Raw genomic sequence first — 12,054 nt, 5'->3', positions numbered from 1 at the left:
AGAGTGGCAGCCCACATGCAAGAATAGCTCACCTCTTTTCGCACACCAAAATCAAGGAAGAACCTGTTTTTTTGTTTTAATGTCCTTAAACACAACATTTTACCAAAATTTAAGTAAATATGAATGTATTTGTTTGTTTCTTACACCCTTTCCAACGTATATAAATGACAAGTTTGTCTCGATTACTGTAATGCACTACTCTCTAGTCTCCCGAAGTCTAGAATCAAGTCTCTTCAGCTAGTACAAAATGCCGCAGCGAGGCTTTTAACTAGGACAAAAAAGTACGATCACATAACACCGATTTTGGCTAACCTGCATTGGCTCCCAGTTAGCGTTAGATGTGATTTCAAGGTTCTCTTAGTACTATACAAAATCATACATGGACTTGCTCCCTCTTATCTTTCAGATCTGATTTGCCCCTATGTCCCGGTCCGAAGCCTACAATCTGAGAGTGCCGGTCTTCTGGTGATCCCAAGAGCAAAGAAGTGTTCTGCTGGTTCGAGAGCGTTCTCCATCCGGGCACCGGTGCTGTGGAATGCTCTTCCCCCTGAGATCCGATCTACAACCTCAGTGGAAATGTTTAAATCTAAGCTTAAAACTCACTTCTACTCCATAGCATATAAATAAGCTACTCTTCTCGTCGGCTGAAAAATAGTCTGTGTAATATAGTGTAATAATCTGTGAAGCCCTTTGAGACTATTTGTGATTTAGGGCTATACAAATAAATGACTTGACTTGACTTGACAAGTTTAAAGTTTAGTAGACATTCAAAATAAAGAAAAGTGAGATTTCGAATTTGCAAGGAGAACAAACTAAACAAAACACGGATACAAAATTTGGAGCTGTTCTAAAACCCCATCCCTTACGCCTGTTTTTAAACTAAATATCGTGGGTAACAAAAAGCAGATCCACTCTGAACAGTGATGCTACCAGTGTGTGGCCAGGGGTGGAAAATTTGTTTGCCACCCCACTGGCCATCCAGCTCAATAAAACAGAATTGTTGAGGAACTCCGAATGATGAATGGACAGTTATGGACTATGCACATTAGATCATTAGTAAAATCAAATATTACACAATACACCAAAGTATATCAGTAGCCATGTCTTTAAGTCGTACTGATAGTTTTTGCCTGACCTTCTTTCCTATAACCTGAGATTATGGCTTTTAGTTTTGAAGTGCTGCCCCAAGATTTTGGCCGACCCTAAAAAAGAATTCAAGAGGCGGCACTGGCCGTGATGGGTGTGGAATTTGAAAGAACAGCAACATTATTGGCTGGCAGTGACAATGATGTAAAAAGTGCATAATAGTCAAAATATTGAACAGCAGTGAGGAATAATAACCCTGGCATCATATGCAATCAGGTGTCCAATATTAAAGGAAGAAAGCAATAGAATAAACATGTCAGTAAACCTAAGTAAAGTAGACCCCCCTGGGATACAACACCATTTTGAGGTAGGGATTGCAATGTAGAATTGCTGTATGGTGGGGGATGGAAAACAGAAGTCATTATGTAATGTGTTTCAAATCCCTAGTACCCTACATATTAAATATTAGTAACAACACAATATAGTACAACCAATTTAATGTCATGTTCAAATATACGACTAGATTGTATGAAAATATAAATATACTGTCAGAAACGTAACTGATGGTAGACCGAAACGCAAAACGTTTCACACAAAAGTTTATTGGGATATCGAAGAAGTCAGGTGTGAGGAAACAAACGCCAGCGATCTGGTGATCGCTGGACAGGAAGAGCAAGTAGCTCAGGGGATCAGAACGTGATCGTAAGTTCGGAACTGAGTGGATTTGCCGGGGCAAGAGATCGGAGCGTGGTCAGGGGCGAAACGGTTTAATAGCCGGAGCGCGAGATCAGAGGGTGGTTGGTGGCCAAAAATGGGTCAATCGCCGCAGACAAACGGGAAATCAGGAACAGACGAGTGGGATACGGATGAAGACGGGACAGACGAGAGCCAGATTCAAAGTGCTTGCCTTGCGTATGCGGAGGTTCGCTGACGGACTGACAAGGAGTGACTGGAGTACTGAGTTTAAATAGGAGGTGAATCAATCAGGCAACGAGCAGCATCTGCCGCCAAAGAGCGGGCACAGGTGAGGGCAATGAGTAATCATGACATATACATGTCACGGAAAATTAAAATGGTGTTTACTGTAATGAAGTCAAAGGTCATTCAATGATTTTAATAAAATCAACACAGAAGTCCAAGTCCAGCCATTTGTTTAGTGTTCTGCACTGGAAGCCATCTTGCTTCTCCCTTTAACATCACTGCAAGTCTCCAGACACATAGCTAATAAATGCAGTACAAAAAAACAGTATTGAATAATACAAACTCGCACAGTCTTAAGAACCCAAGATTGTGAAATGAATGAAGAGAGAGAAAAGCATGGTAGGAGGGAGTTCAGCCATTAGCATTACGCCATCTTCATAATGCTGTGACGCTAACAAAAAGCAGATGACCTTCTTATATGATATTGACCAATCTTAGATAGACATTTTAGAGAAGTACCTCTGCATGAAAACCACATCTTATTTTATTTTAGTTGTGCGGGCTTGCAAAATAATTGGTAATTGATGTCAGCAAGGGGCCAAAATAAAATTTTGTTTGAAAATGTTCAAGGAAGAAACGCTGTACCCCGGAGGCCTACTGTACTTGAGCCCCAAAAACTTTGCAGTGTTGACATATTCAGGACTCGTGTTAAAAAAATGAAATAACTCCAAGATAAGTGATGGCTCAACGATTTTGACGCTAAAGACCACAGTAAAAACAGACCGATGCCGGAAAAGTCACAAAATTTACTGAAATCGTGTTTGTCTGAACCACCATAATGATGGATGCTTTTTGTTGACACTGATAGGAATATAATGATTTAAGCTTGTATTTTTAGTTAGCACAGAAACAAATTGCTTCTATGTTTTCCTGATTTGTTCCCTTTTGTTAGAGAAGATAATCATCACCTGAGCAGTTTCACACTCCTTAGAGCAGACCTGGGCACTCCGGTCCTGGAGGGCCGTATGTTTTGCATGATTTTTTAGGTTTCTCTGATCCAATACAGGTGATTCCAATCACCAGTATCGTTAACGAGCACTTGCTACCTTGCTAACGAGGTTATAATTTGTATCACCTGAGTTAAAGAAGAGCAAACTTCAAAATCTGGCAGGACGTATGGCCCTCCAGGACCGGAGTGCTCAGGTCTGCCTTAGAGCAAGTGAACATATTTTCAAATTAATTCCTCCCTGACGGTACAAAGAAAACCTGAATATTGCTATAATTACAGCAGTTTAATCAGTTCACATTTTTATCATAGCTGCACTACTTTGGGTTGTGTGTAAAAAAAAAAGAAAAAGAAAAAAAAAATGCACCAAGGCCGATTATACTAAGTTAACCCTTTTTACAATAAATTAATCTAATTTTCCTCAAGGCTAGAATACATTTATTTTTTTTTTACGACTAGAGTTGTCCTGCTATAAATCATAAACAAAAGTACTCATGCCTCGTATCAGGGCACTAATGATATCAAAAGAAGCCCCAGGCATGTTTTAAAAAAATATCCCAATATGGGACATTGTGAATTTCTGGGAATGTTATACAAAGTATATTTTTGATAGGTAAACAAACATGATTAGTGGTTAACAATGTTATTTTTGGTTATGGGAGTCAATGGCAGTGAAATTAGCTTTAGGTTTCAGAAAGGTTTTTTTTTTTTTACTTTTGTGAAAAAAATCAATATTAAAGAAGGGAGCTGGAAAACACATGTATGTTTGCATAAACAAATTAGGGAAGCAAACAATCAAAATCTCTAAGGAATGAGCGATACGCCCCCCCAAAAATGAATGAATAAAACATCAACCTGCTTTCACGTGTTATGTGTAAGACTATTATTTTCTTTGGAATCTAAATCAACCTTAGTTATTAGTTTTTCATAAAAAAATAAATAAATAACATGCACATCAAATCCAGGGGGAGGTAAAAAGCTATTTGGCACAAAGCAGAGTTGGCCCGAACTTAAAGTGTGGACTCACGAGTGCCGCCACCTCCTTTAGAGCCAACATTTGAGGATGTAAACAGCCAAAACTCCTCACTAGCAAGCAATTCTATATTATTGTTTTACCCGTTTTTATTTATTTTAAATAATAGTAGGCAGAAGAAGCCAATAAGTCAATAATCATGGCCCAAGAATCCTACAATTGCTTGATTTTGGCATTGACTTCTTGCTCATGCCTCATAGCTTTTATTGGTACACAAAGTCACTCGGTAAAGTCAAGTCACATTTATTTATATAGCCCTTAATCACAAAAATGTCTCAAATGACTGCACAGGATTACAATTACACAATTACCTGATCTTAAACCAACATGCGGGCAAGGAACAACCAAAAAATTATTTTGTTTATTTTATTATCACTTAAAGTCTTATACAACAAATACACATACTTGTAATTGATTAAATATATAACAAAGTTAAATGAGAAACATTCCGAATTGTGCCTAAATGCAATACGTACGTAAGGCACTTTGACGTTCCTGTCAACAGTACACTTAAACCTAATAACAAGACACAAACAACTGGGCTTTGGAAATTATATTCTAATCAAATATGTATTTAAAAAAACTTCAGAGTATATGAAACACATCCATATACTCACCAACACTACTGTTCTATGCTTTGGACATTCCGCTTTTCTTCCCTTAAAAAGGCCTACCAAAATAAAAAATAAAAGTCTACCGTTTTTTTTTTGTTTTTTTTTTACAATTTTAAACAAAAACCAAAAATATTGACTCCAGACTAGTATTTTAAACTGCTGCTTTATTTTGAAACAAGACTAAGACTCCCAAAATTCCGTTAGATTTCTGTTTTGGTAAAATTTTGCCATGTGCTGATTTAAACCAACACATGTATTTTTTTGGTTCTTCTTTTAATTATGATTTTGGAGAGGGATTGTGTTTTGCGCAATAACATCTACTTATTTTTAATGTCAAATGGTAGGCATATATGTATCCATAACATGTCAAACGATGTTTTTTTATTCAGGCACAGCACTAAAAAAGAACATCAACCCCTAATGAACAAAAGGAAACAACAAAATATTTGCACAAAAGACAGCTGTTTAATACAATGATATAATAATGCAGATTAATATGTACCTAAAGTAAATAGGCTGAAGCTTTAAAGTGATCCTGCAGACATCTAGGTGCTATTTTTTTAAGTTTGGTATATTAGGTGGTGCTCTAAACAGCGTGTCCCCGACTTCATTTGAAGTAACATGATATCCGGGTTTGTTTACTCTATGTGTTCTGGTTGGGTGTTTTGTGGGTGGCACCTGGCTTTTGGGACATCCAGTGGACCTATTTAAAACTGCAGGTCGTTGTTTGACTCATTTTTCTCGTGTGCTTCTCTCAGCATTGTCTCAGAGACCCCATACAACTAAGTGGCGGGTCACATTTGACCTGCCGGCCATGAGTTTGACACAGGTGCCTTAGATGATAGGTATCTGTTATGTAAAGAAACAACTGCTGAATATAGTCCGGCCGTTATATTATTTATAGATTCAAACGACACATCTACTTGTGTACACTGTGCGCAATACCGTTTTAGGGCACTTGTCTGCAATTAATTTTGATCTTTTGACACCTCGTCTCTTAAAATGTACAAAACAGGGTGCAGAGGAAACATATTTAGAAGTCGCCCACGCTACCCATGGGCCTCACCTCGATTAGAACTACATTTTATGCAGAGGCTTAACACCTATCTGCCTTCCTGCATTTAGAAGCCATCTGCGCGTGGCGAGGCATACAGTAAGGCTGAAGTGATAGAGGGGTTTTGCCGCCTCTTCGGAGTATTGATTCAGACTCGCTAAATCTGGGTCAGAAAAACTAATATGGTGCGGACTAAGTCATCTTATTGACTTCATTAGTAAAAGTTTGTCTGCACAAATCCTGTCAAAAAAATGCTCATGTTTACTCCCATGCCCTTTAAGCTTCCTTCAGTTGCAAATAAACTCTCTTTCCATATGATTGTAAAAAAAAAAAAAAATCATCACAATTAGTTTTAGAATCTCGATTAACAAGCCAAGTATAAGAAAATGTTATTATATGTAATAATGGCAATTATTCATGGGAGCACAGGGTTCATCTTTTTAAAGACCCGATGTGAAATATTTGACCACTAGATGGCACGATGTTGTCTGGTACGAGCAGGGGCTAGAGGTACACGGCACGTGTAAAGGCAGGATGCCGGAAGAATATGGTCAAACTAAGAAGGGATTCCACGGTGAAAAGTGTGACAAATTTCTCGATATATGATTTTTTTTTCTTTTTAATTAACATTGATATGATAGTTCATGCATCTTTGCCTAGAATTCAGTTATACGTTGTTTTTTATTTTACTGGACAAAAGGTTTTATGTACCACTAGGAGGGATTAAATATTAAAGACTGTCCCTCTAAGGACATTCAAAGCCAATTTGCTCGTACCCTTAACAGAAGAAATCCGATGTGTATTTTGAAGAGCCACCAATATATTTGCGATTTTCATGCACAATTTTTAATATTGCACATGCGTTTATCAATACATAGGATTTTTAGATATTGAGTAAATTGCAAACACATTTGTGGATCTGAACAATATGTGTGTAAATATTTTAAGACAAATCCCTCCCCATATAGGAGTTGGGTAAAAATGTCATATGTAGCTTACATTCTCAGTTGCACAACCTTTTTCCTTCTATAATTTACCAATTGAAAATGCCACCTTAATTTTTGCATGGCCCATAATAAATGTTCAATGTTGATATGTAATCCTTAATTACTTAATAGGTAAAGCACGCACCTGCTTTTTGGGTGTGACCCGTAAGTGACAATGATGGTTCATTTGACAATGCCATACATCTAATGCCAGAAGCCTTTAATCATGAGGTTAGAAGAAATGCAATGGCAATGTGAATCAACGACACACAGATCAGTGTCAGCCTGGTTTTTACTGAGATTTGCTGAGAAACTGACAACAATTTCAAGCATTTACAATCACTTAACCCCAAATCCAAGCATGTTTTAGTTCTTAAAAAACAACAACAACATTAAAATTCAAGAGTTTTGAAGTATTTTAAGCACCCGTATAAACCCTGTGAGACGTCATATTAATTAAGTTACGCATTCAAAATGATGCGTTATTTGCCTCATTCTCTGCCAGCATTAATTTATTTATAGGGCCACATTACACACTTGAAAAACTTACTATCCTAAGAAACTGGTGCTTGAACCTGTGCCACTATGCTCTCTTCAAAGGCTGTGACCTTTAAGGGACAGTGTGTATTGTTAAGCGTCTCCGAGTGTTTAAAAACAATACATTTTATTAGATAAAACAATATTGATTTTAATGACAAGTAGAAATACTTGAACCATCATAAAATCATGCGTTTTAAATTTTCGGCCAGGAGATTAGCATTGTTTTACATAAAGTATGCCTTACCTAAAGGGAGCAGACATGATTGTCCGCCATTTTGCTGCTACGGGTACCAAAATACCTCAAAAGGCTGGGCAAAAAAAGTAAAATTGTGCATTCTGGTCACTTTGAATCTCCATAGTTTGTATTCTTCCTTGGGCATTTTAACACTCATTTTTGATTGTACAGCGAAGCAACATCTGCCAAAAAAAACACTGTATCCCTGAAGAAAGCTTTTTTTTAAATGTAATTAATTAACAGCTTTTTTTTAGGTTTTTGTTACTCGATTTGGTACAAAAATAATTATTTATTCATACATTCAATTTACACTTGCTTATGAGAATATATTTTATGTCCTTTTAATCCTTGAACACTTGACCATTTAAAGTGTCATGAACTATTTTTAGAAGAGTAAATTAGAATAGAACTGTCTTTAATGTAATTGATTCAAACATTGTGTACAGGTGTCACAATGAGAATAGACCTTTTTTACTGTCATGCTTTGCGAGTGGACTCAAATGGAGTCTATCCCATCCATCCATCCATCCATCCATCTATCCATCCATCCATCCACCCATCAATCCATCCATCCATCTATCTATCTATCTATCTTGATCATATCCCTCAAGAGGGGTGACTGACAGCAAGAAAAAGACATACAATAACAAAGAAAATAAAAAAGGGAAAAAAATAGCAAAAACAAACACAAACATTTTTTGGCCAACCCAAATGCCCAAACACCTAAACAAGTTAAGCACCTCGGCACCCAAGTTGGTCGTCCTTTCCTCCCTCCAGATGAAACGGGACACAAGAAAGCGGCCATGTCACCCGGGTCAGGGTGACACAACACACTCTTTTTGTTCAACAGCAGGGCCCGACTTTCACTGATTTACCCCTGCCGCATCATACAGGTGCCCTGCCCGTCCCTTAGAACGCGTCCAAACATCCCACTATCCTTTTACAACACCCCTCCACTCATTCATATTACCAACAAGAGCTCGAGCTTCCACTAGATTTAGACCTCGTTCCAGCAGTGAATTCATAACACCATCCATCCACGTAAATCGCGGCCTTCCTCTTTGTCTCCTTCCATTCACTTCAGCTCTGTAGATCCTCTTCAACATTCGCTCCTCATTCATCCTCTCCATGTGTCCAAACCAACCGAGTACTCTCTTATCCACACGCTTGCTCAGTTCCACAACTACAGTCGACCATAATCCGTTTCAGAACCCTGTTCGAAAATCGATTTGTTCGATCACCGAAATCCTTTTTCCCATTCAAAATAATGTAAATCGTTTTAATCCGTTCCAACACCCTGAATGTTTACCTTGAATGTTTAACGTAAGCATAAAGCTAACCCAGGCTAATCGGACGTTCGCGTTATCGTAATCTTCCGTACGAAAGATTCCCCTAACATGAACGTGTAAAAATAAAAAAATTCAGGTTGTTTACAAGTCATTTAGCACCCAGGTCTCCACAACAGGTGGTTAGCGGTTCATTGGAAAGGAGGCTCCGTTCCCACACCCTCAATGTTGGGCTCCGTTCCAACACCCTGAATGTTTAACGTAAACTTAAAGCTAACCCAGGCAAATCGTACGTTCGCGTTATCGCGATCTTATGAATAGGATTTCTTACCTTTGTTGTGGTCAGAAGAAGGCGCTCGCACACCTCCTTCATATTTGAATATTATTACTTTCTTAAATGCAATAGTTGTACACACTACTTTTCTTTTTTCACCTTTAGCAACTTTGCTAATTGCACTGACTTTCTTCGGAGGCATAATAAGAGGCTAAAACACCCGTACGCCGCTCAGTATCGCACCCTAGCGTACGCACTCACGCATTACCGGCGTTCGAACTCCGATTTTTTGACCGAACAGCGAAGCAAAAATTTCTCTAAATTTTTGGTCAGACACCGATTTGTTCTAACCGAGAGGCGTTCGAAAACTGAGGTTCCACTGTACTACAGTTCTGTCTCTCACAATTTTATTTCTCGATCGATCATCTCTACACCTCTGCCAAATACTTTTGCCTTCACCTCTCTCACCACGCCATCCATGTACATATTAAACAGCCATGGTGACATCACACACCCCTGTCTCACACCAGTCATCACAGGGAACCACTCACTTGACTCACTCCCTACTCTTACACATGCTCTGCTGTTCACATAAATACTCTTCAATGCTTTCAACAACTTTCCACTCACTCCATACATTACCATCACTTGCCACAACACCTCTCTATCAACTTTGTCATACGCCTTTTCAGTTCATGAAGTTCATGAAAGCCAAATAAACATCTTTATCTTTCGCAAAATATTTCTCGCTCACCTGTCGTACTGCAAACACCTGATCCACGCATCCTCTTCCTTTCCTAAAACCACTCTGCTCCTCCATCACCACCTCATTCGTTCTTTCCCTCACTCTCTTGATCAAGGCTCTTCCATACAGCACAGACAACAAACTGATACCTCTCGAATTTCTACATTCATACTTATCATCTTTACCCTTATACAATGGCACCACACATTCACTACACCAGTCAACAGGAACCACCCCACTTAAAAAGCATACATTCAACAAGCGTACTAACCAGTCAATCGTAGCTGTGCCACCTTTTTTCAAGCATTCAGCAGTGCAACCATCCAACCCAGGTGCCTTCCCACCTTTTCATTTCTTTCATGGCCTTTTGCACCTCCCATGTTTCCACAGGCTTCACATTTCAATCACCCAACACAGGCATTCTCTCCTTATCATCGATCGCCTCGACTCTCACTTCTCTCCCATCCTCCACATTTAGCAACTCCTCAAAATACTCCGCCCATCTCGTCCTGACTGCACTACTGCTAACCAGCAATCTACCATCCTTATCTTTCACTTTCTCTTCCTTTCCCGACTTGCTTTTTCTTACTCTTTTCACTTCTTTCCAGAACACTTTTCTCCTTTCCTCAAAGTTCACTCATATGTTCCGACACCATTCATCATTTGCTTTCCTTTCCGCTGCTACTACTGCGGCTTTTCCAACCTTTTCTTTACTTAATACTTTTCATAGGCATCACCACTCTTATCTTGCAGCCACTCCTCAAAGGCACGTCTCTTTTCTGTCACAGCCTCTGATACCTCATCATTCCACCATTCACTTCCTTTCCTAATACCTCGACCAACTTTTCTCATTCCACACGCTTATTTTGCACTGCCTCTTTAAACTACTGCCATTCCATTTCCACACTCTCCATTTCTCTTCTACTAATCCGTTCATACTCTTCCCCTATCTTCTCTTTAAACTCTACTTTTCTGCCTTATTCAATTCTGACATTCCCACCTCATCCCTAACACTCTTCTTACAACTAGCCCTCCACGATCCATCTATTCTCAGTTATCCTTCCACATAAAAATGATCAGGCATACCACTCATTTTACTTCTGTAAACATGCACATCCAACAATCTACTTAACATCTCTTTCCTAACCACTACATAATCCATCAGTGCTCTGTCCACCATCCAACCACCATCCACTCAGACAAAGGGAAACTTATTCATGTCCCTCTTTTTAAACAATGCATTTCCAATCACCAACTCATTTTCCACACATAACTCAATTTCTTCCCACTCTCATTTATTCCTGGTACTGCATGTCTACCAATTACATTTTCAACCGTTTCATCACCCACTCTAGCATTCAGGTCACCTAGTATTACCACTTTCCACCATTCTCTCGCACTTGCCACACAGTCGGACAAATCCTTCCAGACCTCCTCTCTCCTAAGCACTTCTTTCTGAACCAGGTCCATATGCGCTTATAAACATCCATACTTTTACACAGCACTTTAACCTCACCCACATCAATCTGGAATATATCTCTTTCCACTCCACCAGTTTTTCCTTTGCTTTCTCACTCACAAGCACAGCCACTCCTTCTCTAGCATGTCCACCCTTAACTCCAGACTTTCTACCATACATACCTCCAAGCTGTACTTCACCCTTTCCTTTCATCTTTGTTTCACTCAAGGCTAACACACCAACCTTCTTTTTAGTCATCATCCTTCTGATCTCCTCTTTCTTCCACTCAGTCGCTTTACTTCCACATCCTCTCACATTTAGTGACCCTATAACTAGGGTTTGCGAGACCTTTTGGTCTCCTGCCCCCCTTTCTTTGCCTTGCTGTCTCTTAGGGAGTAGAGATAGAGAGGTCCCCTCGCTCCCCTCCACTTTAGTCTCCTCTTACGACACGCAGCAGACCACGGTGGGATAATTCTCTTACCTCTCATGAGGAGAGAGCCCCTCACCACAGGGTACTCAAATAAGGATGGTATCTAAAAATATAACCATGGATGAAACAAACAAAAACAAACCAGTGTTCTCAAAACTGATCAAATGTCCAAAACAGAACCAAGAAACATGTATCAAACCTTATGGTTCTATGCCAATGAACCTACACCAGAGGCTGTCAGAGCAATCAAGATGAAGGGCTAGGACAGGTGCCAGAAACTTAAGGCTCACAAACCAAGTGGCTCTTTTCCCGACTAAAAATGGCTTGAAAAAAAAATATTTTTTTATCATAGTTGGGACTGGGAGTGCAACGCTGTGTTTCTACC

The 12,054-nt window shown here is 39.2% G+C and overlaps 1 protein-coding gene across 3 annotated transcripts in view; it reads right to left on the bottom strand.

Moving 5' to 3' along the window:
- Positions 1-12,054, bottom strand: part of LOC148351362 (leucine-rich repeat and fibronectin type-III domain-containing protein 2) — a 266,639-nt gene that overhangs the window by 186,143 nt on the left and 68,442 nt on the right. The gene's annotated exons all lie outside the window — the stretch shown is intronic.

This window comes from Urocampus carinirostris, chromosome 15, assembly GCF_059441175.1.
Source record: "Urocampus carinirostris isolate Australia breed hairy pipefish chromosome 15, RoL_Ucar_1.0, whole genome shotgun sequence".
Classification (NCBI taxonomy): domain Eukaryota; kingdom Metazoa; phylum Chordata; class Actinopteri; order Syngnathiformes; family Syngnathidae; genus Urocampus; species Urocampus carinirostris.
This window is presented reverse-complemented; position numbering and strand designations above follow the sequence as displayed.